At 44.0% G+C, this 6,276-nt stretch overlaps 1 protein-coding gene across 4 annotated transcripts in view; it reads left to right on the forward strand.

Annotated features, from left to right (window-relative positions):
- Positions 1-5,287: 5,287 nt before the first annotated feature.
- The window catches only part of L3MBTL3 (L3MBTL3, histone methyl-lysine binding protein), a 124,486-nt gene continuing 123,497 nt past the window's right edge, over positions 5,288-6,276 (forward strand). For 2 of the 4 annotated variants that reach the window (XM_025382843.1, XM_025382844.1), the window contains exon 1: positions 5,288-5,583. The gene's annotated coding sequence lies outside the window, so the exon portion shown is untranslated. Of the gene's footprint in view, positions 5,584-5,978; positions 6,157-6,276 lie in introns of those variants that run through there. The other 2 variants (XM_025382842.1, XM_025382845.1) reach the window with 2 other exon arrangements.

Below are 6,276 nucleotides of genomic sequence, written 5' to 3' on the forward strand. Positions count from 1 at the left end.
AGAGAATGAGTCATACACATTGCTTGGGGTCTTTGGTTTTTCTATTCCATTCAAAAAATGCCTCAATTTTCCATAAGTGATGAGGAGTTCTTGTTGGGATACCAGTGAAGATAGGAATCCTGCTCTACAAGTAGCTCTTCTGGTAACCACAGAGTGACCAGGCCGCACACAACTGGAATGACATTTGGGAATAAGACGACATGCAGCGTCCACTGCAGTTCTGGCACCTTTATCTTTTGGGCCTCCTGCCACCTATCTCTGTTTTTCCCTAACTTATGGATTCTACTTATGCACAGTTTCTACTGTTTAATCGCTAATACACCCATGCTTTTTCTCTCTGAGTTGTTTATTAATCATTTTTGTAATGGCTGTCAACTAACTTTTATCCCCAGTGTCCCCAGTGTCTTCAGTTAATGTGGCCAAGTGTGAGAATATAATTGGGCATTCATATGGGGAAGCACACTCCCTGCTGACTTACAGGCCACCGCTGCTACTCTATTCAGTCCTTAGATGACATGTCCAATCCTGGACCAATCAGCTGTGGCCAGGAGACCAGGTCAAATGGAAAGAACATTCTAGAACCAGGATCGAAGTGTACTGGGGGCTATTGTCACAGGCATGTTCTGAAGTCTGGCTTGTTCCTTCCAATATTGTTTGTAATATGGCTTCTGAATTTAGGTTTTAAGTGAGTGTGTTATGAAGAATTATAAACTGTCTTTTTCTTTTTAATTTAGAAGTCAGTTGACAATCCCATATTATTCTATTCTTTTGAATATGCCTGCAATATTTCCATCTTACCTTCTTCATATCTAAATGAAATGATAATATATATTCACATCACATCTTTATATATTTAATTTCCTTATGATATTTAGAATGTGATACATATTATAATCCTTTCCTCACCTGATGAGTACTATACCCCTTTTCCCCCCCTCAGCATTTCAATTACGTTTCACTATCACAAACTTTGTGCTGAGTGTTGGATACAGATGTATCACAAGCAAGAGATTGGTATTCAACTGAAAAGGCCTATAAGAACATTTCAGTGTTATCTAGAACATTAACAGGAAGACCAAACTCAGCTCTTACAAAGTATCAATGATAAGAATTTTGGCCAAATCAATGTTAAGATCATTTTTATAGTTGGAAAAACATAGAGCACACAATTACATAGGCTAAAAAAAATCAATAACTTGACTCACATGTAACAGTAAGATAATACATTAAAAGGATGATTTCAAGAATTGTTCTTTTAGAAAAATTCTATAGAAAGATTCAATTTTACCTTAAGACAGACTTGTGACCAATAGCACACATTGTAACATGAGGGACCAGGGTTAGGAAAGCAGTCTGTGGCTATGAAACAGATCAAAACTAACTAGCCATTAGGGAATGAAGCCCATGACCTTCATCTCATTAGTACCAGGCTTAAGCCAAGCTGAATGAGCTATTCATTGATAACATTATGATACCTAACAGATGGATGAGCCTTTACTCTTTACTTAAAAATCTCTTTCTCGGTTCCATATTATTTGAAATAAAATGTGATTATGTTGCTGTTATGTGAGAAGGGGTGGGGAGATACATGGCTTTCAAAGAGACTTCAGAAATCAGACTGAGTGCAGTGGCTCATTCCTGTAATTCCAGCACTTTGCGAGGCTGAGGCAGGAGGATCACTTGAGCTCAGGAGTTTGAGACCACTGGGGCAATATAACGAGATCTCCATCTCTACAAAACATAAAAGACATCAGCCGGGCGTGGTGGCATGCACCTGTAGTCCTAGCTGTTTGGGAGGCTGAGGTGGGAAGATCATTTGAGCGTGGGAGGTCGAGGCTGCAGTGAGCTGTGATTGCACCACTGCACTCCAGCCCAGGTGACAGAGCGAGGCACTGTCTCCAAAACAAAACAACAACAAAAACTCCAGGAAGCAGGGCCAATTAAAAGGAGAAAAAAAAGGGAGAAAATCAATTACTCTGTTTACTTTGTCTAAGTAGGGAGAGAATTGAAGCTCCTAAAACGTGAGGTGACATGCCTAATGGTTCCCAGTGGTAGTGGCAGAACTGGATTAGAACACCAGTCTCCTGGACTTCACTCCTGGGCACTTTCAATTTGTGAAGGGCTAGCTCATGGAAAACGTAATCCTTGAATTTTTCCAGGACATGAGGGACCTGTCTTATCAATGCAGGACAAGCATAGTGTTAGGAAAAGGGTGTTAAGCGTTTGTTTGTTTGCTTGTTTGTTTGTTTTGAGACAGAGTTTCGCTCTTGTTGCCCAGGTTGGAGTACAATGGTACAATCTTGGCTTACTGCAACTTCTGCCTCCTGGATTCAAGTGATTCTCTTGCCTCAGTCTCCCAAGTAGCTGGGATTACAGGCGTGCACCACCATACCCAGATAATTTTCTATCTTTAGTAGAGACGGGGTTTCACCATGTTGGCTGGGCTGGTCTCAAACTCCTTACCTCAGATGATCCACCTACCTAGCCCTCCTGAAGTGCTGGGATTACAGGCATGAGCCATCACGTCTGGCAAGAGCTAAGGTTTCTAAAATGAAGTTCATGCAGCATCGACATTCCAGGATGGAGTACAGTGAGAAGTTCTGAATGACATCCATGAAGGTGGGAGATGGGGTGATGAGAAGCTTAAAAAATTCTCTGGAGAGCGAGTACAGCGATTGGTTTAAAACATTTTCTATGTAAAATGACTTTAGCTTCGGAATATTTGGGAATGTAGTAACCTGAAATCATTTTGGGGTGGACAGGTTTGGGTATAAACAAATAAATATAAAGAAAAATAAAGGAGTGAGCTCATAGCTGAGTGTGGGATGTCAGGGAAGTTATAGACCTGAACCTGAAGCATGGATTTGGTATTTACATGTGGCAGGGTGGAGGAAGGTGGGGTGAGAAGGTGGGAGAGTGGTAGAGGATGATGAGATTAAATGATGCCGGAAAGAAGGCATTCATCATGAATCATTAACAAGCGAGTGAATGGCGGAAGGTGGAAGGGATGGCAAAGAAGCCTCTGCTAGTATATTACCATTTAGTGAACAGATGGGAAAGGTCCAGTAAATAGTACACATTTACGTGAAGAATAAAATCATGTTACCTAGCTTCTAATAATGTGTTTTGCCTCTGTTTTGGATAGTGGCACCAAAGGATTCTTTGTAGAAAACTTTGACAGCAGCCTTTAAAGTCATTATTCCTATAAGTGAGTACTTTCAAAATCTTTACTATCCTGAACCATATCTTGAGAAAAATTGAGATGAGGTTTCAATAATGATCTCCGGAGGAGAAAGACAGTGTATTGTAGAGAGCCCCAAGTCGTTCTTATTTCTATTAGTGAACCTCTGTCAGTAGACCTTCTAGGCAAGCCTTGCTCTTGAAGCACTCTTCTGATTGGTTCATGTTCCCAGACACCTTCTGGGAAGAAGGATGGCATCATGTACCCTGGATGTTTGTCCTTCAAGAATCAGTTTAGCCATCACTTCTACTGGAAAGCCTTTCCTTATTGCCACTGGTGCTCAGCTGTGTTTGCTCTACATACCTCTGCTATAACATTTTCCATGTAACATTACTGTAACATAATGCCCAATTTACTACAATGTCTCTCTCACCAGGCTGAATTCCTTGTAGCTGGGGCCTAGTTTTGGTCACCTGTTTATTCCCAGCACCTTGCACAGCACTTAGCACAGGTAGGCCATTAATACACATTTAGAGACTGTCGAACCAGTATCTCTGAAAACATATGTACAACAGAAATATCATCTAGAAATTTTCTTGAGAGAAGGAATCTAAAATGGATTTTTCAGAAAGGAATCTAAAATTAATTTAGTTTCTTTGGGGGCAAGGTCTTAGTTTTGTACATAGCTCATGCCCTTTCTTTCTTTCTCCTCCTGTAGTTTGCCTTTGGCCATTTCACTGCTTATTATTCAAGGGCTGGAGAGAAAAGGAGAGAAGCTGAAATTCAGATCAGTTAATTAAGCTGTTTGGGAACAGCTCTGAAAAGGGTTGAATGTGGTGGTGGGTGAAATCAATAGTGAACTGGTGGTTTGAGATCATCTATAGCTCTCACTACCCAGTCTTCTCTACTTCACACCCCTCAATCAACGGCTGTTCAACATATGAAGCATTTTATAAGTTCATTCCAGCTTCACAGGGTTTGTCCCTTTGTTCTGGAGTACCTGTTAAGGCATATGTCCTGATTTTTGGTTTGGAGAATTTGGTCAGCACACCAACATTAGATATATCGGGTGGTCTGCTTCTATAGGGTAATTTCATGGTCCTAAGGAAAGAATTTAAGAGTTTATTTTCTGAAACTGGTTCAAGAAACATTCCTTAAGTGAAAAAATTCAATCAAGAATAATATTCCCTACATTTTGGAGAAGGATTTTTAATATAGAACTTCCATCTGTGATATATTTAAATTCTAGGCCTCAGGCAGCAGTTTCAGAAAAGGGCCTCCTTTACCCTTTATTAGATGCAAAATAAATAGTCTACTCTGCGTATGGGGACTTCCGCTTACCTCCCCACCCCTGCGAAATCTAAGACATGCTTCCCTCATTCCTAAAATCACACATGCTACTTTTTTTTTTTTCACACAGAAACTCTGCTATTGACATCAAAATATTTATTAAAACTTTAATTACTCGAATTATTTTGTAAGTACTCCTATTCAGTAGAAAAGAAGACCGGTGAAGCTGTCCAAATGGCGGCCTGCAGTCAATGCGCGGAAAGCTGTCAATACCGAAATGTAATACTCTCTTGATCTAGTTTTGACGCTTTAACAAAGACAGGTTTTGCCATTTAGGACCGCTCAGCCATCTTGACTGAATACGTTAAGAGGGTAGTCCTGGACCTGCTTATTGCCAAGGGACTTTCACAGTGATTTCTAAGTCACTGTAAGAATCTCAGCCTATCACTCGACAGAGGCCTAACATGTTGGAGCTGTCAATAAAGATCCACACTTTGGAAGCGGAAAGAAGGCACAAGTTTTATATGCACACTTTCTTTATTATGCATTCTTCCAGCCATCAAAGAGGGGAACATTGTACTCTCCCAAAGCTTACAACTTTGTTACTTTTCATGACCTGTAGCATGTATTTAGCCTTTGGGTAATGTTTGTGCAAGACTAAGGCCCACTCTTTAATGGCTGAATGCATACATTTCGCAGCACATGGTGGATTCGCTGCTCTGAGAATTGCCTTTAAAAAAAGTAAAGTGAAAAATAGACAAAGAAATCTGGAACCTTAGCGGTGTTTCCTATTTGTTTGGACTGTTCTTGAACCAGCTCTGAGGCGGTGACCGGGCCATTGAAAAGATGCACCTGAAACAGGATCTGCGGGCAGCTGCATTTGCCACCCGGCTTTATTGCTGCTTTCCAGCGGCGAAGGCGCAGCAGCAGTAACAGGGAAGCCAGAGCGAGCCTCCCCGGCAGCGGCGGCGGCGGCGGCGGCACCGGCACCAGCGCAGTTTCCCCTCTCCCCAGCCCTGACTCTACGCGCACATGCGCACTGCGCCCGCAGCCCTGGACCATTTGTCAGGACTACTCGTGAGACGGAGAAAAAAAAAAGAGAAAATTTGGGGGTAAGAAGCGGTTGATCGGATCTAATCTCTAATTAATCTGAAGATTTGTCCGTGCAAAAGCCATTCATTTATTTTTCTGGGTGAGGATGAAAGTTAAGAGCCCTATAGAGGGAAGGAAGCGCACCCTCGTCTTGTGAAACAGATCAGGGGAGGGGAGGGACAGAAGGGGTTTCTCCCCCACTTCTCTGCGCCTCTGGGAAAGAGGAGAAAACTTAATCCCGGGGAAAAAAGTGGGCAAGTGACTCGGAAACGGCTGGAGAGGGAGTCTCTGGGCATCTCACTCTGAAGTAGTGAGTGCGAGTGTGAAAGAGGAACAAAAGAGAGAGAAAAGAGAAAGGAAAAAATGGGGGGAGGAGAGACTTGTATTTTTTTCTTTGCGCGCACACGGGGAAGGGTGTGGGGGGCCGTGCGGAAGGGAGCCGGGGCGAGGCGGCCGCGTCGGGCTCAGGCTGGCGCGCAGGCGGCGGGATGCGTGTGGCCCCCTCCCCCGCGCCCCCCGAGCTTGTCACTTTGGTCGCTTTCGTGACACCGGGCGCGGGGTGGGGGAGCGCGGCGGCGCCGGGCTCTGCCGGGGTGCGTGTCCGGGTGGGCGCCGCGGAGCCGCAGCCCGGGCGGCGAGCGCGGCCGCCGAGGCGGGGGGCGCCGGCGGGGGGCGCGGCGGCGGTTCGGGGGGCGGGGTGGCGGGCGGGGGGG

This window comes from Theropithecus gelada, chromosome 4, assembly GCF_003255815.1.
Source record: "Theropithecus gelada isolate Dixy chromosome 4, Tgel_1.0, whole genome shotgun sequence".
In the NCBI taxonomy this organism is placed as follows: Eukaryota; Metazoa; Chordata; class Mammalia; order Primates; family Cercopithecidae; genus Theropithecus; species Theropithecus gelada.